General features: G+C 39.3%; 1 long non-coding RNA gene across 1 annotated transcript; it reads left to right on the top strand.

Moving 5' to 3' along the window:
• Positions 1-3,335: 3,335 nt before the first annotated feature.
• LOC129529026 (uncharacterized) lies at positions 3,336-23,838 on the top strand. The gene is made up of 4 exons (XR_010132364.1): positions 3,336-3,405; positions 20,565-20,721; positions 21,226-21,503; positions 23,477-23,838. It is a non-coding gene; the product is annotated as an uncharacterized lncRNA (long non-coding RNA).

Raw genomic sequence — 23,838 nt, 5'->3', positions numbered from 1 at the left:
AGCACAACACTAGGGTTTGTCTAGGCATTGAAATCCTTGTGGCCTAGACTGCCTTTCAAGTATATTTAGAACCCCAGAACCTTTTAGCCCATGATGGTGGGGCTTGCCAGAACTTAGGTTCTGACCACAGGGATGGGCAATTTGCCTCCGGCTAGGGCTGGTCTAAATGCTCCCTCTGTGGGTACTGGCCAATTTCTGGTCTGTGTTGCTTTCTGCTATGACAGGGCAGTACTGAGTCCCACAGTCACTGTGCTCTCCCTCCCCCAGTCACACAAATCTCTCTCCTCAGCACCATGTGACTGCTGCCAGGAGACTGGGGAGGGGTAGTGTTGGCATTTCAAGACTGTCTTTCTTTCCCTCTTCAGTGACCCTTTCCTGGATATAATGTTAAACCACAAACTGTGATTACTCACTTGATTTTGTTTCTTATGAATGTGCTTTCTTGTGTGGGTAGTTGTTCAATTTAGTGTTCTTGTGGGGAGTGGGGATGATTGTTAGCGGGTTCTATTTGGCCATTTTTCTTTGCCTCCCCTACCACAGTAACTCTTTATTTCATTACCCTATTTGCTATATTACACTTAGCACTTTTTGAAACTATTGCACACAATTCCACTTATTTATTATTCCTCTTCCTCAACTAGAATGAAGCTGAAGTGACTATATTGTCTGGGGTAAATACCCGGGGTTCATCATCTCACATCAAGAAAATCTAGGACACAGAAACACACGAGGAGTTTAGGAGTGGAGGTTTAATAGTCAGAAGAAAGCCCTTCTCTCTAGTGAACCTGCTGGGTTCAAGCAATTCTCCTGCCTCAGCCTCCCAAGTAGCTGGGATTACAGGCGCCCGCCACCACACCTGGCTAATTTTTATATTTTTAGTAGAGACAAGGTTTCACCTTGTTAGCCAGGCTGGTCTTGAACTCCTGACCTCAGACAATCTGCCCACCTGGGCCTCCCAAAGTGCTGGTATTACAGGCCTGAGCCACCGCACCTGGCCGGAGTCCACCAAATTTTATAAGCAGGCTTGAAGAGGCATTGTGGGATTTACATAGGGCCCACAGATTGGTTGGAATAGGTGTGACGTTTACATAGCACATGGGGAAGGCTAGCCACACGCACTAATCTTATTATGCAGACAGGCTTTCCCCTTGGCTGAGGCCATCTTGTCTGCTCCTTACTGGACATGTGGCTGACAAAGAAAAAGGAAGATAGCGTCGCCATTTTGAACACGATTGGCGCAACTGCTGGCATCTATGTCTGCCGCTTGATTTTACAGGCTGCTCTTTGTTAGAAAGGAAACTGATTTGGGGCTGCTTTTCATTAAGAAAGAAAACCTTACCAAGGACTCCAGTACCCTCACTGTCTGCGTAAGTAATTTCTTAAGTCCTATATCAAAGCTTCATAAAAACAAAGACACTTAGTTGGGCGTGGTGGCTCACGCCTGTAATCTCAGCACTTTGGGAGGCGGAGGCGGGCGGATCACGAGGTCAGGCGGGAGGATCACCATCCTGGCTAACATGGTGAAACCCCCTCTCTACTAAAAATACAAAAAATTAGCCGGCCTCGTGGCCAGCGCCTGTAGTCCCAGCTACTCCGACGGCTGAGGCAGGAGAATGGCGTGAACCCAGGAGGTGGAGCTTGCAGTGAGCAGAGATTGCATCACTGCACTCCAGCCTGGGTGACAGAGCGAGACTCCGTCTCAAAAAAACAAACAAACAAAAAAATTAGCGGGGAGTGGTGGTGGGCGCCTGTAGTCCCAGCTACTTGGGAGGCTGAGGCTGGGGAATGACGTGAACCCAGGAGGCGGAGCTTGCAGTGAGCCGAGATCACGCCAGCCTTGGCAACAAAGCGAGACTCCGTCTCAAAAAAAAAAAAAAAAAGCGAAGAACAAAGACACTTACCTGTGTTAATCTCAGATATGCAGTGTGTCCTCAGCATCTACAAGAGTGCCTGTCACTAGCAGGTACTTACTTTGAAAAACTGCTTTCCTACGATGTAAAGCTCAGTTTATAGCCTAGAAATTCCATAAGGGGGCTTGGTGCGGTGGCTCACGCCTGTAAGCCTAGCACTTTGGGAAGTTGAGGCAGGTGGAGCACGAGGTCAGGAGATCGAGACCTTCCTAGCCAACATGGTGAAACCCCCTTCTCTACTAAAAATACAAAAATTAGCTGGGTGCAGTAGCACGTGCCTGTAATCCCAGCTACTCCGGAGGCTGAGGCAGGAGAATCGCTTGAACCCGGGAGGTGGAGATTGCAGTGAGCTGAGATCACGCCACTGTACTCCAGCCTGGGCGACAGAGTGAGACTCCGTCAAAAAAAAAAAAAAGAAAAAAAAAAAAAAAAGAAATTCCATGAAAGATGCAGAGTCCCAAGCAACTGAGAGAAGTTCAGGGAGAATACCTCAGATGTACATCACCAGAAGAAGGGCATAGTTCCAACAGAAATGACCTTTATGCAGGTTTACGAGATCTTACATTACCTCTAAGGCTTGAAAACAGATGTCTTTTCAGCCTGTTCCTACTCTTCTCCATAAGGGAGTAAAAACATCCCCAAACAAGCTGGGATTCACTAGATCCATGTATTCTCTTTTATTTCTTACCATGCTACAGTAAATTGTATCTAAGGGAAGTGATGAAAGAATGGTTTACGTTTCCTACTTTTCAAGCAGAGTTACTCTAGACATACTGGTGTTTTACATTCTTGTAGTCAAAGGACCTAAAGAAGAAACAGTTTGGAAAGTGTCCTGCCTTATAAAATCTCCTGATAGCAGTTCTGCCATTCTTTGGGGGCAACAATGCATATTTAAAAATAAACATAATAGGAAGATACATCCCTGGCTCCAACATATATGTTTTGGTAGATAATGATAATAGCTTATAGTTAGATGAGATATTTTTAACATGTCAGAAAACAGACCACCATATTTCAAGCTACAATCATTTGTTCTCACCAGCATCTGCAGGTTGGCTGGGGTCAGTGGGCTACAGTGGCCTTAGTTAGTAGCTCTGCTTTAAGCTACGGGTCTGGCTTAACTGAGTTCCTCTCTCAGGGCTGGGCTGCAGCCTGCTGTATGTGTCTTTCTTCTGGAGTCCAGAATTGAGAGATAACGGCTGCCTGGGAGAAGCTCTTTATGGTACAAGTATGCTAAAAATCAAGCTGTACCTCATAAGACCTAGTCTGAGAATTGTCTCGCTGTTACTTCTACCTGCATTCCATTGGCCAATAAAAGTCATGTGGCCAAGTCTCAAAGCAGGAGTGGGGAACATTCCACTCATAATGAGGTCACAGAATGGGTGTGGGTACAGGGAGGGATAGAGAATTGAGGCCAAAAATGCAATTGAATACAGCATATAACCTAAGCAAGCCCACAAAAAGTCCTAGCTGTGGAGTATAGTCACATGTGTATGTAAGTGCATACTTTCCATAAAATATATATCAACATTTAAGATCATCCTAACAAGGTAATCTCATCTCTTTCAAAATTGGATTTCAATGGTGAATAACTTTGTAAAACTAAATTATAATGGATTTCATGTAATTATTTCTAACTAGGGGTGCCAGGGGTGAGACTTCTTTCTGAAGATTCCGCACACTGCTGGTTCTCCTGCGTATTTCAATAACTCACACTTATTGAGATATTAAAAATTTTGTATTTGGCTTGAGGGACAGATTTTTGAAACACTATTCTTTTTCAAAATGTATTTCCTTGTCTTCATTTTGCCATTCTTACGAAAGCCCCCAAAATATTGATGAGGCTCAAGGTGAGGTGGCAGAGAAAGGTTTTTGAAAACATTTGTTTGGGGTGCTTCAGTTTCATTGAAGTGGGCTTTCCCTGGTGTGTTTTGGCAAGTTAGGATCTGAGCTCTGGGCCTCATTCTAGACAGATTATAGTTTGTTTCTCTCCCTCTGAAAAATCAGGCTGTTATTGCTGCTCACAGTCAGGGTCTCTAGATGATCCAGCTCTTCCTAGAATCTCAGAGAAATTATCCAATGGACTATGGAAACTTAAGAGACTCTACATTTTTCCTCATTTCACATCTCATTGCATAATGTGTGGTCTCCTAGGAAGACTTCTTTCAGGGCCAGTGCCTGTCATTTACATACAACAGTGAGTCTCTTCTTTAAAGGACACTTACATTTTATGGCTCCTTAAACAATTATGAGGTAAAAAATTTCACCTGCAACATTTAGAAGAAACTGTTCTAGATGACAACAAAGAGACATGGGTGGATTTAAAATCTAGAACAGGAAGGGGCAGTAGAAAACTAAACTATTTGTATGTTAAGATATAGAAATAAATACATGCACACTTATATATGTAACAGAAAATATAATTAGCAAATATATATAAGCATATTACATGAAAATATGTTACATAATTTATAAAAATTAAGAAATGCAACATATAAAAATACACTTATTGTAATAGTTATTATAGAAACATATACAAACAAAAAGCTATTTATTTAAGGCACTTGTGTTGCCTATGGGAGCGAAAAGGATGAGGATAGAGAAGGGGGATTATCAATATAACAAATAATTAAAAAATAAGAGATATGGGGTCGTGATGTTAATATGCCAGGAAATTAAGAATATAATCAACTCAACCATCTACCCCTGAGATCAAAATCAAAAAAGAAAAGAAGACATGAGGGAGAGAAGACAAACAAGTAGGAAAGTAAAAAAGGAAATTCTGCATACCCATTACAGCCTTTTTGGGTAGTGCCCTGGCTGGAGGTAAAGAGCTACCTGGGGGCTGGCTGGCTGACAGAGCCAAATCACCTGCAAGAGTGCCTACCACATACTAAGCACTCGATGAATGTTTGTTGAATTAAACTGCATTGAACTGAATTGCCTCAAGAAGACGAGTTTATTTCCCTGCATTCTTGAATTTATGTCTTTTAGGCTGACCTTGTTCTTTCTGTGAAGAAAAGCCAGAATAACATATTAGGAAGTCGAATTGCACTTAGTAGAGACTACATTCTCTTTTTGTTTGGCAAGAACTCATCCTTTTTTTTTCTGATAATAGCTCTCGTATTTAGTCTGGAGAAGCACCTCACTCCATTCTTATTCCATGTAGTTCAGATGAGGCTGACTTCTGCAACTCAATTATCTCTGGAGGCAGGAACATAACCTTGGCTCCAACATGGAAGGGGGGCATTTGGGGTTCAGGGGTGGTTATGTGATGTAGTTTGGGATGATGTGGAGTCAATTCTAGGATTTGTTTTTGAAAATTATTTGATAAAAATTGTACTTCTATGAGAATTTATAAAGTAAAATATAAATTTGGGAATCTAGGGCCATCATGTGTGAAGAAACCTTGTCTGAGAATTAGCCAATACTGAAAAAAGATAAGGTCTGAGAAATAAAGGAGGGAGAGGGCGTGGGTAGAGAGGGTGAGGGTGAGGGTGAGGAAGAGAGTGAGCTCTATCTTAGGTCTTCTTTGCTTAAGCAAGAAATGTTTTTATCACTTAGCTGGATGTTTTTACCAGTTAGAAATAGTGATTAACACATTCCACAGTAATTACATCCCCCTTGAAGTGCTTACCCTTCAGGTGTCTCCCCTAAAAACAAGAGCTCTACATATTCCTAGGCAGCCTAGCCCATCTCTGTATAGCTTGGGCTTATAGGAAGTTTTATATATCTGTCTTCCTTGAACTTTCTGGTGTTGGTATCAGTTTCATACTTTATGGCTGCATAGAACAGTTTATGCATCTTTCAGCTATCAGGTATCCCCTGAGTCTTTTCTGCAGTAAAATACCTACCTCATTCTTAGGTTAGATCTCCAGTATCCAAAGCAAATGCCATCAAGAACTTCCCTCATACAATGAGCCAGTTTTGCATTCCCTGCCTCATTTATACTATCTATACATATAAACAATATCAGTAACTATTGATCCATGATGTTTTTTTAAAAAAGCAAAACCTAATGTCTTAAAAATCAATAAGCACATATTATTGCTTACAGTGTTGGCTGGGAGGTTCTTCTGGTCTTTACTGAGTTCATTGATATATTTGTGATCAGCTGAAGATGAAGCAGGCAGCTCAGCTGAACTTGAATGAACTGTCTGATATATTTGGGATACAACTGTCTGTAGACTGGTCAAGGATGGTCTTAGACTGAGGCAACGAGGCTCCCCTCTACATGGGCTTTCACCCTCTAACAGGTTAGCTTAGGCTTGTTCATGAGGTGGAGAGAGTTCTTTGAAAAATCAAAACATGCATGGCCTCAGTAGGTTTAGCTCAAAGGTGTCACACTATCTATTCTGCCACTTTCTGTTGGCTAGAGCAAGTCATGAGGCCAGCCAAGATTCCAGGATAGGAGAAATAGAGTTCACCTGTTTATAGGAGTTGACATTGGAAGTAGCTGCAGTCACATTGCCAAGGGCATGGATTCAGGGTGGGGTGGAGAATTGGGACCAGTTTTACAGTCAATGTAGCAGAGACTAAAACAACCAACAAACTCTAAAGAGTCTGATTTCATTGAATGACATTCTGTTTGCATCTAATCTCAAGGTCTTAATCAGAATCAGGGGTAAATCAAGAGGATTTGGCAAACAATTACATCCTGTTTTTCAACACTAAGAAAAAAGTAGAAAACAGAAATATCTAATCTCTATTTCAAATTCACACTTGACTTAAGCATGTTGCATTGAATCAGAGTTTGGCTGAGGAAATAGAATAATGTTGGCCTCTGTTAAGATGTACTGTTTTTTTCCAAGATGCATGACTAGAGGCTTTTCCGGTGTACCTCATCCACTTAGAAGAGTCAAAATGTGTAAACAATCACACTTTGAACATTAATCCAAGAAAGAACATGAGAGTTAAACAGAAAAGTAAAGTGAAAATCTGGAGTCTGTGAAAGAGAAGGGCATGCAGCCCACATGGTTGGGATTGACTGAAGACTGGATGTGAATCCTCAATATGGGAGATGGTGAGTGAGTGTCTCTTTGTGGTTCACTTTCCCACTGGAGAATTGTGCAATCCAGGCCATAAGAGAGCAGCTTGACTCTCCTAAGCATTGAAACTAGCTTGGGGAGTGTCTGGGAGACTGTGAGAAGGAACTGTTCTGGGAAGTGTCCCATGAATGCCATCATGCCTGGGCACCAAAAGTAGAACTTCATTCTTGATCCTAGCTCTTAGTAAGCTGTGTAGGGTCCTCAGAGCTTGCAGCAGCATAAGTCTCTGGCATTAGAGAGACTTAGTCTGGGGCATGAAGAACTGGAGCTCAGACAGGAGAGGAGCTCCCATAGCCAGAAGTGAAATAAGAGTATAACGTGGGGACCTGCCACTGGCACCAGAATCAGGCTCCCCCAACCCCTGGGACTATATCAGGAGGAGAGTTGTTGGGGAGGTATAATATTGACCTGGGCAGTGACTCCTAAGACCAGGGCTTATGGCAGACTAGAAGCAAATTGCAATGACTACCTGACTATCCCAAGTGCCTGCCACAGTTGGGATGAGTGAGAAAGCTCAACCAGGTCTGGAGTGTGAGAGAGAATAGAATTCATTCCCACTGGCCAATGCTCTGTCACTGGGACTGCCCCTCTCTCCCATGCTGAGACCTTGGTGCAGCTGCAGTTACCCCTCACCCAAGCATTTTGCTAAGAGCCTGAGGACTGTCCTGCCACCTGTGTCATAGATGGTGCTTGCAGCTATCCTTGGGAGGCCTGAATGTAGTCTTCCGTAGTCCATTTCTGCCCAGCTTCACATCCACCACTCCACACACAAGCACTCTAAAATGGAGTGTGGGACCCAGGCCCCTGGGCATTCCACAACCCAACTCACCACCTGGGACACCTGGGTACCTTTCCTGGCTAACAGAGAGTAGGCATAAAACCTGCTGCCACCACCACAGCTGGCTCTTACCTGAAAGTGCCACCTACTGTCCTGTCCTGGATATCAGTCCACACAGCCCGTTATAACTGCTGACACAATAGCACAGTACTCTGGAATGAGAAAAGCTTCTAGTGATCACTGCTATCCCTATCACCATTGCCTTTCTGGCTGCTCAGGAGGTTGTGAGCCTGCTCACACACTTGGCACACTGCTACTACACCTACCATTTGATAAAGCCACCACACTAGGCTATTTACAGCCAAGGAAACCATATAGAGTCTTTGCCACTGAATATACCCAGAAACAAAGCCAAATGGCCTTACCTAGCATACATCATAGTTATATCTTCAAGTGAAAAAAGATCCCCCTTCACATTTATAAAAGCAAATTGAAAAATGAGAAGTGACTATTACTCAAGATGTGAATAAAGCAGCATAAATGTATAGAAAAGATGAAAAAAAGGTAACATCATCTTCAAATGATCATAATAATTCTGTACCAGTAGGCCCTAACCAAAAAGAAATCTTTAAAATGCCAGATAATTAAAAATATTGATTGTAAGGAACATCAAGGAGACGCAAGAGAAATCTGAAACCAATTCACGTAAATCAGAAAATTAATTCAGGATAAGCACAAGAAATTTACCAAGTTGATAGATATCTTAAAAAAAAAAAAAAAGAAATTCTGGAACTGAAAAGTTCATTGAAGGAATTACAGAATAAAGTCAAAAGCCCCAACAATAGACTAGATCAAGCAGAAGACAGAATCTCAGAACTTGAAGACAAGTCTTTTGAAATAATCCAGACCAAAAAAATAAAAAATTAAAAATTGAAAAAAAAGGCAAAAAGGAATGAACAAGGCTTAGAGCCTATGAGACATATGGAACTATATAAAGCAACTAAACTAATGAATTACTGGTATTCCTGAGGGGGAAGGAAAACCGATAAGTTTAGAAAACTTATCTAAGAGAATAATTGACAAAAACTTCCCAACTCTAGCAAGACATTTAGACGTTCAAAGACGGAAAGCCCAATGATCTCCCAGCAAATACATTGCAAAAAGAAACTCAGCCTGAAATGTTGTCATCATATTGTGTAAAGTCAGTTTGAAAGAGAATTTTAAAATCAGCAAGAGAAAAGCATCTAGTCAGTGGAAAGGAAACACCATCAGACTAACAGTGGAATTCTCAGCAGGAACCTTACCAGCCAGAAGAGAATGGGATAGTATTTGCAAAGTACTAAAATTAAAACAAAACAAAACAAAAAATAGCCAGCCAAAAATTTTCTGTCCAGCTATATTAAGATTAATGCAAAATAAATAAAGTCTTTCCCAGACAGGAGAATATTGAGGAAATTTGTTACCACTGGACTGGCCCTACAAGAAATGTTCAAAGGAGTCCTAAACGTGGAAATGAAAGCATGATATTTACCATCATAGAAACACACAAAAGCATAAAACTCAGAGGTCCTATAAAACAATCACACAAAGAAGAAAGAGAAGGGAATCAAATGACAACATGGCAGAATTCCACCAAACCACAAAGACAAACAGAAAAATAAAGAATGTCTAAAACCACTAGACAACAATTAACAACATGACAGGAACAAAACCTTATATATCAATATTAACCTTGACTATAAATAGATTAAATACTTCACCTAAAGGATATGGATTGGAGGAATGGATAAAAAAATGATTCAACTATATACTACTTATAAGAAACTTACCTGTAAAGGCATATAGACTAAAAGTAAAGGGATAGAAAAAGATATGTCTTGCAAATGGAAACCCAAAAGTGAGCAAGAGTAACTATACTTATATTAGATAAAGCAAATTTTCAATTAAAAGTAGTTAGAAAAATGAAGATCATAATGTAATGATAAAGGGATAATGTCAGCAAGAGGATATAACAATCCTAAATATATATGCACTCAACACCAAAGCACCCAGATTAATAAAATGAATATTAGACATAAAGAGAGTACAAAACAATAATAGTGGGGGACTTCAATACCCCACTTACAGCAGTAGACAGATCTTTGAGACAGAAAATCAACAAAAAACACTGGACTTAATTTGTACTTTAGACCAAATGGACCTATCAGACATTTACAGAACATTTATCTCAAGAGCTGCAGAATATACATTCTTCTCAGCATATAACACATTCTTTGAGACAGACCATATGTGAGGCCACTAAATAAGCCTCAACAGATTTTCAAAAATTGAAGTCATATCGAGAATCTTCTCAGATCACAGCAGAATAAAACTAGAAATCAATACCAAGAGGAACTTTCAAAACTATACAAATACATGGGAATTAACATGCTTCAGAATGATCTTACTGATGAAAAAATTAAGATGGAAACTAAAAACAATTTGGAAATCAGTGAAAATGGAAACACAACATAGCAAAACCTCTGGGATATAGTAAAAGCAGTGCTAACAGGAAGTTTGTAGCATTAAATGCCTACAGTAAAAATGTAGAAAGCTCACAAATTAACAACCTAACATCACACCTCAAAGAACTAGAAAACGAAGGACAAACCAAACCCAAAGGAAGCAGAAGACATAACAAAGATCAGAGCGGAGATAACTAGAGGCAAAAAAAAAAAAAAAAAAAATACAAAGGATCAATGAAGCAAATGTTGATTATTTGAAAACACAAATTAAATTGATAAACTGCTAGCTAGACTAACCAAGAAAAGAAGAGAGAAGATCCAAATAAATAAAAGTAGAAATAATAAAGGAGACATTACAATTGATGCTGCAGAAATACAAAAGATTATCAGAGACTATTATGAACAATGATATACTCTCACACTAAAAAACCTAGAGGAAATGGATAAATTGCTGAAAGCAAACAATCTCCTAAAATTGAACCAGAAAGAAATAGAAATGCTGGAGACTAATAATAAGCAGCAAGATTGAATCAGTAATAAAAAATACCTACACCTCAAACAAAAGCCCAGGACCAGTTGAATTCACAGCCAAATTCTACCAAACATAGAATGAAAAACTAATACCAAGTTTGCGAAAACTGTTCTAAAAAATTGATGAGAAGAAATTTTCTCTAACTCATTCTATGAGATCAGTATCACTCTGACACCACAGCCAGACAAAAACACCACAAAAAAGAAAGCTACAGACCAATATTTCTGATGAACATAGATGCAAAAATCCTCAACAAAATACTAGCAAATTGAATCCAACAGCACCTCAAAATGATAATATGCCACAATGAAATGGTTTTTATACCAGAGATGCAAGAATGGTTCAGCATACACAAATCTATAAATGTGACACATCACGTAAACAGAATTAAAGACAAAAACCATATGATTATCTCAATAAATGCAGAAAAAGCACCTGATAAAATTCAGCATCACTTTATGGTAAAAACCTGCAACAAACTAGGCACAGAAGGAACATATTTCAAAATATTAAAGGCCATGTATAACAAACTCATAACTAACATGTTGAATGGGGAAAAGTTAATTGTGTTCCCTCTAAAAACAGAAACAATACAAGAATGCCCACTTTCACCTCTCCTATTCCACATAGTACTGGAAGTCCTAGTCAGAGCAATCAGGCAAGATAAAGTAAATAAAAGGCATCCCAATTGGAAAAGAAAAAGTCAAATTACTTCTACTCACCGATGATGTGATCTTATATCTAGAAAACCCTAAAGATTCCACCAAAAAACTTAGATTTGCTAAATGAATTCAGTAAAGTTTCAGGATACAAAATCAATGTACAAAACTCAATAGCCTTTCTGTACACCAATAGTCATGTAGCTGATAACAAAAACAAGAAGGTAACCCCATTTAAAATAGGTACAAATAATAATAAAATAATAGGAATATATTTAACCCAGGAGTCAGAGATATTTACAATTACAAAAACCTACAAAACACTGATGAAAGAAAATATAGATGACACAAAAAATGAGAAAACATCTCATGCTCATAGGTTAGAATAATTAATATCATTAAAGTGACCATGGTGCCCAAAGCAATTTAGAGATTCAGTGCAATTTCTATCAAAATACCAATGTCATTTTTGTATAAATTTAAAAAAATATTCTAAAATTCATATGGAACCAAAGGAGAGCCTGAATAGTCAAAGCCCTCCTGAGCAAAAAGAACAAAGCTGGAGGCATGACATTCCCTGACTTCATATTATACTACAAGGCTGTAGTAATCAAAACAGCATGATACTGGTATAAAAACAGAAACATAGATCACTGAAACAGAATAGATAACCCAGAAATAAAGCCACACAATTACAGCCAACTGATCTTTGACAAAATTGACAAGAACATACTATGGGGAAAAACTCTCTTTCCAATAAAAGGTGACGGGAAAATTGGATTGCCAAAGGCAGAAGAATGAAACTGGACTCTTATTTCTCACTATATAAAAAAATCAACTCAAGATGAATTAAAGACTTAAACGTAAGATATAAAACTATAAAATTTTTAGAAGAAAACCTAGGAAAACTCTTCCAGATATTGGTCTAGGCAAAGAATTTATGACTAAGATCTTAATGGCTCAGACAACAAAACCAAAAAGAGACAAATGGGTGTTAATTAAACTCAAAAAGCTTTTACACAGCAAAAGAAATAACTGATAGAGTAAACAGACAACCTGCAGAATACAGGAAAATATTTGCAAACTATACATCTGGCAGGGAATTAATATCCAGAATTTAGAAGGAACTCAAACAATTTAACAACATAACAAAATGACAAATAATCTCATTAAAGAGTGGGCAAGTGACATGAATAGATATTTTTTAAAAGAAGACATACCAATGGCCAGCAGACATATGAAAACAATGCTCATCATCACTAACTTATCAGAGAAATGCAAGTTAAAGCCATATTCAGATATCATCTTATACCAATCAAGATGGCTATAATTAAAAAGACAAAAAATATAACAGATATTGGTGAAGGTGCAGAGAAAAAGGAATATTTATACATCATTGGTTGAAAAGTAAATTATACAACCTTTATGGAAAACATTATGAATATTTTTCAAAAGACTAAAAATAGAACTACTATTTGATTCAGCAATCCCACTACTGGGTATCTACGCAAAGGAAAAGAAATTATGATATCAAGCACACCTGCATTTGTAAGTTTATTTCAACACTATTCACAATAGCACAGATACAGAATCAACCTAAGTGTTCATCAATGGATGATTGGATAAAGAAGATGTGGTTTATATACACAATAGAACACTATTCAGCCATAACAAGAATGAAATAATGTATTTTGCAGCAACTCGGATGGAACTGGAGGCTATTATTTTAAATGAAACAATTCAGACACAAAAGAATACCATTGAAAAATTGTAAGAGGAAGCTAGATAATGTGTACACACGATTGTAGAGTATGGAATGATAGACATTGAATACTTAGAAAGGTGGTGAGTGGGAAGGGTGTGGAAGATGATAAATTATTTAATGGGCACTATCTATGTTAATCCAGTGATGAATACTCTAAAAGCCCTGATTTTACCACTAGGCAACAAAATTACACCTGAACCTCATAAATTTATACAAATAATCTTTTTAAAGATGTGTTGAGTAAATAACCTTCTATTTATTCCCCAGCAGAAGCAAGTTATCAGATTCAAACCTTGGAGACATAATATTTGTAAATTACAAAGATTTACTCCAATATTTTCAAAAACAACTGTCCTCACGGCCATGAGTTTAGGCCTGCACTGGACAATGATTTAATGCTTAGCAGATTCCTTCAACTTATAATCCGCTGTTATCACATACAGTGTGTGTTCTCTAAAACATTCATTCATCCATTCATTACACATATATTTTTTAAAGTACATCTTATATTGAGTAATATAAATAAGTCACTTCAATAATACACCAAGTTAATGATTGTGACTTACTGTGAGAAGGCAAGGTACAATTAACCTTTATTTTTTTTTTTCTTGAAGAAATGACCAAATATAAATGTTGACTTTTGGGTTGGGAGTAGCCGGCCAAGTCTGCAATGACTAGATATAAATGACATGGCAGGGATTCATATAATGTCTGCTGGGAACGTGGGCTTGGTGCATCTTCCAGCCTAGCCTGGTATGGTGTTATTTGGGCTGAAGCTTGGAGCTTACCTTTAGTCCTGAAGCCATCTAGCACTTGACTCTAAGATAGAATAATATTCTAGTGCCTGGTAGGAATGATAAAAAAATATTTTCCAGTTTCTGGAATAAACAAAGTAGATGTATCTGCTGTTAACTTTGTTGGAATTTATTCCTGTGGAGTCTCTCAAAGTGAATGCACAGAACTAGGAACACAATAAATTTAAGGCTTGTGGAAATGATGACTATATATAATTTTGCCCTTTTATCTTACATTTTAGGAAACTTTGCTTAATTTAAAAGGCAAGGGGTGAAGAGACCTGGTTTATATTAGACGTTATGCCTCATTCCACATTATAAACCTGGAGAATTCTCTCAACTGTTCTCAATGTATTTACCAATAAGTAAATTGGAGATACTGAATGAGTCAATCATGATTATTCTTCTTAGATTTACAGGGCTATATATTTATGATGCTCATGGGAACCTCAGAACCACCATGACATTCTGAGAGGGTGGGCAGCTGTGGCTTCATTTTACACATGAGAATGATGAGGCCATGGCCAAGGTGAGTTTTATAAAAGTAGAATCTGACATAGGGACTTGGGGAGCCATTAAGAATCTTCCACCGATTTGATCCAACTCTTTTGCAGATTTCAACAGCATGTTGCTGTATAGAGCTAATGGCTCCCAAAGATGCTTTGATCATAGCAAGATATTTAGTTAAGTTGCTACCACCCCAGGGAAATTGGTTCCCATCCGATAGGCCTTCCAGATGCAGGGGCTCTTTCAAATCCATGTAAGTGAACCAAACAAAGCCCTTTGGCCTAGTCATTAGTATGGTTACCATCACAGAGAAAGGAAGACACACAAAACCACAATCCATAAGACCTTGACTTCCTGGGGTCCTGGTTTCCTTACCTGTAAAATGAGAGGGTTAGACTAGATGACACTAAGGTTTCTGCCTGCTCTGAAGTTCTGTGATCTCTTTTTAAAAATAAGATTAAAAATCAAGAGTCATAAATAATAGTAAATATGTTATATTTCTTCCCTTTCTATCCAAATTCAAGTGAAAATGTTGGTAGAGTCATAGGATACTAATTTATTTTATTCTCCATTCTAGTATTTTAGTTAAATATCTACATATTAAATATCTACTCTGTGGAAGATACTGAGACTGCATAACTTTCTCTAAGTACTCCAATATGGAATATGGGCACTCTAGGACCAAAAAGTCACAATACTCAGGCTTGTCAGAACTAGAGTTAGAGCTTCCTAGAAATAAAGTCAATCCAACAAAAGCTCCTCTCTGGAAAAGACCTCTCATATGAAAGGATGGCTCTGGTCTTTTGAATTGTGTAGTGAATACTCTTGGTGTACATGTAATCCTCTTTGCCAAATCAGTGTACGTGGTTCCTCCAGTCACTGTGGGTGTTGAATTGCTCATGCTTGTCCCCATCCTTACCTGAAGGATGGTTCTTGATCAAAAGTGCCAACTTTCCCAGAAGTTTATTCCATAACCTGGGGCATCCTATAGCTAATGATGAGGGGAAGTTGAGGCCAGCACCTTGTCTCAATATGAGACAGACTTGGTACAATCCATGGCCCAGAGCCTCCCATGTGATCAGGCTGAGGCTGGACTTCAGCTGAGACCACATTGCTGCCTAGCTCCTTCCATTCCTCTGCTTCTCTCTCTCTCCCTTTCCTCTGAGAGACTTCCCTCAGGGAATCATATACACCCAAATTCCCTTCTCCGGATCTACTTCTAGGGAACTTGTGCTCAGATCTCAGAGCCACACAGCTCTTCCCTGGGATTCAGGCATTGCTGCCTGAGACTATTCCCAGGTTTTAAAAGTCTTCATAACTCTCTAAGCCTCTCTGTATTCAGGAAGCTTCATGGAGTAGAGGGAGGCAGCCACCTACTGCCTCAAAAATGTGCGGGAACCCTTTAACTCCAGTGACAAATTCAGGAAATGGGGCTTGGTTGCTAAGTGGCAACCCTCTAGACCCCAGGCTAGCAAAGCAAATGAGGGCTGAGCAATGCCCTAAGATAGTAAATCTCTGGTCTGGCCCATCATTAGACAAAATCGTCATTGGAGATGACATATCGAGGGTAGGAGTCACTGGTGGTAGACTGTGGAACCACAAAGTCAGGATATCTATGTGAGGAAAGTACTAGAAGCTGGAATGCAAACATCAGACCCCCATCTACTTCTTTCTACTCCTGCATTGCTGCAAGAAAGTCTCTTCATAAGAAAGTCAGATGAAAACCAGCAAGCGCCTTTGAGGGAGGCTGGATTATATTTCCAAAGGCCTGGAAGGTGAGAGGATTCATGAGCATAAAGCACAAGTGAGTGCTGAAGAAGGACCTCACCTAGGAACCACTTCCCTCCTGGCTTGAGAAGGAGGAGATGGAGGCAGAGATGAGATTGTGTGTGAAATGCAATAGGCAGCAGTGTGGGGAGGTGGCAGATCCGCAGAGAGAAAAGCAACCATAGAGTGTGTCTAAGGAGGAATTGTAGGCTGCCTCACAAAGGGTTGATGGAACCCCAAGCATACCGTAGAAACAGCAGAGACACTGGCCAGGGGAATTACAGAAGCTTAGAAGGTGGGCTGCTGAGACACATCCTGTGTGGGCTGATGAATGAAGACCAGACAGCCCCCCATCTCTCTCACAGTGCCTGAGGAGGCCTTAAAACAAGGACTCTGGAGCCTAAGGCCTGGGTTCAAATATTAGCTCAGATATTTATTATCTGTTTGTCCTTGGGGAGGTCAGTTTTGACATCTCTGAGTCTGTCTTCTCATCTGTGGAATAGACATAATAGTACCTACCTTCTAGAACGATAAGCGTCAACTGCTTTGTCTACATAAAGTATATAGAAGAGTCTGTGAATTAAAGGCTTTTGCACTGCTTAAGCTCCCAGAACTCTGACACTGCTATGGCTTAAACTGTTTTCCCAGCTCAGAGAAGTGAGGTCTTAGAGACATACTTTACACTGAAAAAAATTAAATTTTATTAGTGAATCAATTCATAGCCACCACAGGAATTTTCTACCAAAGATGCATCCACCTAAATTGTCTCGGGTTTCACTGTAACTTTATTTTCATTTTTTATCCTCTAGCTTATTACCTTCAATAGTTTTTTTTAAATATTTCTTTGAGCTTCCATATTAGACGAAGACAGAGACAGAGAGAGAGGACTCTCAAGCAACTTCAGTTTCTCAGGGAAAGCCCATGAATTGATGTAATCTAAAGAAAGCAATAATGCTGTTTACTGCCCAGCAAGGAAGCTGTTTACCACAAGGAAGTGAAGACGACTAGAGTGGGAAACAGGAAACTGAAAAGAGGAAATGGTTTACAAGTCCCCAGAAAATACACACAGATGGAAATTGATGAACAGTGACGATGGAGAAGGATGCCCCAGGCAACTCTGCTTCCAAAAGTTAAAGCTTCCATCCAGTCAGTACTTAGTTCTCTCTGTTGTTTCTACATTCTTAGTGTGATCTTGCTAATATTTAAAAGGTAAATCTAAACACTTCAGAATCTTCACAATTCTACTGATGATCAGCAACCGAATGACTCATGTGAATTTCAATTCTGCTAAAAGATGCAATCAACAGAAACTCTGAGAAACATGCAAGGAAGAAAACTCTAAGGACTTGTTAGAGATTTTACAAGCCCAAACTAGGCTCCTTTTAATTTTTTCTTTTTCCTTTTGCATGATCATGAGCCGGTCCAGAGCAAGGAGCAGAACCCAAAGTTCACACATATATTTAGTTAGTTAGCAAGACATTCCTATTTTTATAGCTCAAAGTTCTTAACTTTCTTGTTAGCAAATGTTAACAAGGTTTAAAATGCATAAAGTGAGCTGTGGCATGTAAAAAATTTTGGCCTATTCTGGCTCCTTCTTTTTTTATACTTATGTTCAATGAAAATGTCCTACTGACAGGCAGAATGTCTGGGCAACTTTATAGATAGTGTTCCCACCTCAGGGCCACAAGGTCACAGATTCGTTTCTGATTCTATTTAAAAAACACTCAACAATGGTAAGTTTGTGTGTGCTTTTATGAGCGGGAGCTGTTTTATAGAACCCAAAATCTTAAAGATACTCCAAGGAATCTTGCATGTATGCTGGGCTGTGAATTGGAAAAGCTGCAATATGGTGCTTGCTGCAGAATTGGAGAGTTTCATGGAATCATGAGCAAAGACTGACTATAATAATTCTCAGACATCGTGTCTACACAAGGCCAAAAAGCAGTTTGTTTTCATGGTGGCAATCAAAGCGCTTGAAAGGCATTTCAACCTGCTGTTCCAGCGTCAGTTTACCAGTGAGTGGTCATAAAATGAAACAAGGCAGAGGGAGAAAAAAAGAAAAGAAAGGAGAAAAAAGCAGACCCCACTCAAATCTCACAGACATTTTATAACTATTTTAGACACTGCAGGCCTTTCCTTCTGGGTAGTGCATAAATACGGCTTCTGAGAAGTCGCCGGTAGAATCCCCGAAGGCCCCCTAAGTATAAAAGTGAAATAACTGTCAACACCGTAATGAGCAAACATAGGGGCACTTCTAGCAGAAGGGGATTAGGAAATAGCTCAGTTGGTGGCTACCATAACTTTCTGAAACATGTTGACAAAAAAAACAGAACAATTCAGATCTGATTATCTACCTGGGTTCAACTGCTGTGGGAACAGAGACAGTGGATTATCCTTTCTGAGTCTCTGTGTTGTTCCCTCCGAAATGAGAGAAAAGGGCAAAGTTTTCTTAGAAGTGAAAACATTTACCTTTCACAACTTCAAATGGAATAGGTAACTTGAAATGTGGCGATTATCCATCGTTTTGTGTAAATGATGTACACAGAAGTGTCTCTCCCACCCAAGGCTGACACTCAGCCTGTGGTGTAGATGGCTCCCATAGAATGGTACACATGGTGGTCCTGCTCCCACCTCTGAGAAAGAATATTGGGTTCCAACACAGTGGTGGCCTCTTCTACCTATGGCTTGTGAAATCTAAGGATATACACTGTCTCACAACTTGCTTTTCACATATATTATGATCTGGATCAAATTTCAGATGTGTGTGTGTGTGTGTGTGTGTGTGTCCACAAAACTGAGAAGCTGTTAACCTTCAGGGAGCTTACTCTTCAACTTGCCCCCCATCTGTCTGATCCTACTCCTCTATGAAAAGCAACCGTCTCCAAACTATTTCTAGTTCTGTTTCCCTCCTCACAGCACACATGTAAGTTATTGACTTTCTTTCCTCTAAAATTCTGTTTTTCAAACATGCCTCTATACAGTCACTGCGAGTAATTATTACACCTTTTTGTCGAATAACCACAAAGCCACATTTTTGTGGTAAGTGCACAGTAACAGCAAAATGACCTCTTAACTTCATCTCTGAGCCCGTTTCCAAATCTCCGGCAGGATTCCAACACTACAGTGGTGTATATTAAAAGATAGGAATTAACTAGATTTGGAAAGTCTCATTCAGAGAGATCATGGGAAAGATAAATGACTGACGCCTGTCAGGAAATGGCAGGATTCACTTTTAGAATATTTCATACAGAATACTGTAGACTAACTTGCAGAGCTTTGGCATAATTAAGGGAAGTTACTAAACGTTTCTATTCCTTTCAGTTTTTTAGAGTTTTACAGTTTGCAAAGCACTTTTTTTCTCCTAATTATCTCATTTGAACCTCTGAGATGGGCAAGTTATTATGATCCCCATTTTAGAGATGAAGAAACTGAGGCTCCCAGAAGACCAGTGACTTTCTCAAGGTTTCTTAGCTATAACATAGAAGAGCTTGTATGAAAACACATTGTTCTAATTATACTGCCACAATAATTTCACCTTATCAAAGGTATTCGAACAACTCCATCAAATTGTTAGGCAGACATTTTAACTGAGGAGGAGAAGTGAAGGAAACGCGTATTAGAGTTATCCAAGGGCTTGTCTGAACACAAGTGCTTGTCTTCATCTTCCTTGCCCTGGAAATAAACATATGCCTCAGAATGGAGGTAGGGAAAGAAGTTTGAGAACATTCCCCAGGTAATTCTAATATGTACCTTCTTGTTGAAAAGCACTGCATCAGGTTTTTGTCTTCTTGCTTTGTCCAGTCCTCTTTGGAGTGGTATACTCACTATACTTATTATATAATAAACAATGAATTTTGTCCAAGTCTGCCTTAAAAGTAAAGGAACTAATGATATAAAGGAGAAAATTGAAAGACAATGTCAAACTATTGGGTGACTTATGTGAAAAGACCATGATTAATCATTTACAAGATTGTGCAGTATTCACTTCTGAAGCAACTTAATGAAGAGCTGATGTTTGAATGTATTAATCATTAGTTCACTTTTTACTGTTCTAGATGATGGCAATGTGGATTCTCACGGTCATTTGAAACCCATGGGGGAAAATGGCTCTTCCTGTATTCAGGCCCTTTGTAGTGTGACTTTGTGGCAACTCCCATCAATAGGTAGATTATTGTTTACCCCTCAAATCTCGGTTGGCCACTATGACTTTCTTTGTCTGACAGCATGTAGGAGAAGTATTGTTGTGGCATTTCTGAACCTAGACCTCAAAAAGGCCTTGCCCTTGTCTTTCTTCTCTTAGACCCTGTCCATCAGCCAGGTGAGCAAGCCTGGGCTAGTTAGCTGAAGGATAAGAGACCATGTGGAGGAAGCCAGAGGAGCCATCCATCTGGGGCCACCCAAGGTCAGCCAGCACCTCTAATCACAGAGCCACGAGGGAGTTAGCCCAGATTTAGAAGGTGAGGATATTGACTTCATCTCTTGATGCAAGGAGTTGCAGTTACATTGCAAAGGGATGCAGATACAGGGAGGGTTGGAGAATTGCAGCCACTTTTGCACAATCTACCACAACTACTGCATTGTAGCTGCTATGCACATTAAATAAGTAAGGACATATGAAACATTTATATCAGGTCCTGACAACAAATAAGTGTTCAACAAGTGTGAGCTATTATTACTGTTTCTAAAATGGATCCCTTATCATGGAGAAGGTCAAATTAACGCTGCTGTGCCTCTTACTCTTAGAAACTGACACTGAAAGTTCCCACATAACTGAGGTTCAATCTATGAGCACATCCAGAAACTCAAGTGAGGGAAAATGCAATCAAACCACATATGAAAAATCAATAGATCCCTAAATAATCTTTCCCTCCTGAATGGAAGCAACACATTTGAAAACTCTTCTCCCTCCACCCCTACCAAAAAAAAAAAAAAAAGCAGTGCATGTTGCCTCTTCTATTCAGGCTGTGACCAAAGGTTTCAATGGTAAAGATGACTCATACCTTAAAGAACTAGAAGAATTTTTTTGTGGCTTCTCTATCCATTGTCTTGCTCTCATAAAACTGCTGAATGACACCCAAGTGTAAAACCCACCAAAGAAATAAGCGCTGGATGACATGTGGCAGATTTTCCAACTCTCCAGGAAAAACTTCAGATCAACTTGTTTCTCTGGAAACTACTCACATCCGGGGGCTGTCCCTGTCCCCTGGGACTCATAAACGTTCCTATCTTCAAGGCACAGGTAAGGGCTTCACATTCTTTGAGAACAGCAGCCTGTTTATTTCCTCTATGACTATAAAGCAACTTTATTGTACTTCAGTATCTAAAGGAAACAGAGCTCTGGGGTAGAAGGTGCCTTCAGGGAGTCACTGGTCCTATTTAGATGTCCTCAGAGAAGTGAGTTTGAAAGATGTTCTGGAACTCTTTGAAATGCTAGTTAATTTAAAGTTAAAAGGAAGCCTCTTCTCTTGTTCATTTTTCGTGGGGGCAAGAAGCATTTGTATAGTTAAAAAGTGCTTAGAAGATTTAGCTGTACATCAATTATTACCAAGCAATGTTTCCGTATGACTCAGCGACGTATTACTCCAGGGGAAGGAGCTGGTCAGACGTTGAGAGAAACTCCTTGCTAATCAGTGGGATTCAGTACTTGACAGCTCCAAGGAGTAGTTGAAATCCCTCCCTTCCCCTGTTATATACACTAAGCTATATACAAATTTGGGCAGGGGAGTCTCAATCCAAAGAGAAAAGCACTCATGTGATTAGAGAAGCGTGTTTTTCAACTTTGTTTTAAACATAAAACTAAAGTTTCATTTGATCTACTGGTTAAATTCTAGGTCTGTATTTTCTAAAGTCTGGTGTGGGGAGGAAAGCCCCAATAACAAATAATTCTCTGTGCAAATAGGTTAGGGAAATATTGCATACTATGTTTCACACTTGTGCATTCACAGCCCACTGTGGAATATTAAAGATTTGGAGAAGTCAGACAATACAGAAAGATGATTAGCTGTAACCCAATATTTCCAGAAGATACATAACCAAGGGATCCTCCTTTGTTTTCTCTTTGAATTATATAAAATAAAACATATTGAGAGATCAAGGAGTCTTTGAGAGATCAGTAGACTTTGAGTAAAGCAGATCATTGTAATACACTTAGAAGGATGCTGTTTTAAGTATGTAACACAATTCCACATCTTTGAAAATAGTATGCACAAATGTTAGGTGACTTTTATAGCTTCAGACTTCTAATTACAAATTGTTTTATGTTTTGGGCCTTCTCTCCGAATCTAAAGAAATCTAAACAATGCATTGGAAACTAATCAAGTAAAAAATGCCTGAAACAAATGATCTGTAAGATTAAGGTACATATGCATAGGGAACAGCATTGCTATAACTGAAGATTGGTAAACTGTGTCACTGGGGCCAACAATGGTTCTAGAAATATCTATGAAAGTAGGGGATTCCTCTTCACAGTCTTCATCTTGCTGTTTATTTCCCTTGTCCCATTTGACCTCTTGCTGAACCCTTTGCTATCCGAACTATTTCCTTGCCATTCTGCAACATGTGTCTATGAAGCCAGACTGGATGTGTACAAGGTCAGGGCTAAAACACCCTGGCCCATTGGTTCCTCACATGCATACTTCCTAGTAGTACCTTACCTTGCATGCTTAATTACTTAGGGGCCCTCAAGATACAGGTTGTATTTCTTAAACTTTTCAATATTAAATAATTAATAATAATAATAGGAACCACACATTTGTCTGTGATGCAGTTGAAGAGATTTCAAGCAGTTTGTTTTTGGCTGAAATTGTATCAACTCATCTCATTTTGACTATAAGCCCTGATTGGGATTTGTATGTTTTTTAAAAAGTAAAAACAATTTAAAAATTGGTCAGAAAAAGTTTAAAAAAAAACCATGTGATCCATATTGATGAGAAGGGTTTAGAGCTTCAAGGGTTGAAAACCAACATTTTTTTGTCTTTTTTTTTTCTCTCCTCTCCTGTTTAGTTTATTTTTTCCTTTAGTTTTCGAGTCTACAAAGAACAATTTAACCGCATTTGTTGCTGGCTAAAGACATCATTGACTTTTATTTTATTTGACTCTGACATTTATGTTTTAGAAAAAAGTCAGGCTATGTACCTGGTTACTTCTATATGGTAGTGTAAACAGGGAAATTCAAACTCTGCTAATCAATTGGCTTAATGTGGTTATCTTGAGGCTAAACCTAAGGTCAAAGCTGCTGTCTGCAGGAGTCCATCTGCCATAGACCCACAGTTCCTAAAACCTGCTGATCATTGCAAACCAGGCAATTTACCCAACGAACTTTTCAAGGAAGTCAGAGTGGCTGTGAAAGAGAACTTTAAAAAATACAGAAATGCGGCCGGGCGCGGTGGCTCATGCCTGTAATCCCAGCACTTTGGGAGGCCCAGGAGGGCGGATCACGAGGTCAGGAGATCGAGACCATCCCAGCTAACACGGTGAAACCCCGTCTCTACTAAAAACACAAAAAATTACCTGGGTGTGGTGGTGGGCACCTGTAGTCCCAGCTACTCCGGAGGCTGAGGCAGAAGAATCGCTTG

Source organism: Gorilla gorilla, chromosome 21 (assembly GCF_029281585.2).
Source record: "Gorilla gorilla gorilla isolate KB3781 chromosome 21, NHGRI_mGorGor1-v2.1_pri, whole genome shotgun sequence".
Lineage (NCBI taxonomy): Eukaryota > Metazoa > Chordata > Mammalia > Primates > Hominidae > Gorilla > Gorilla gorilla.
Note: the sequence above shows the minus strand (reverse complement) of the source record. Positions and strands in the feature narration are given on the sequence as shown.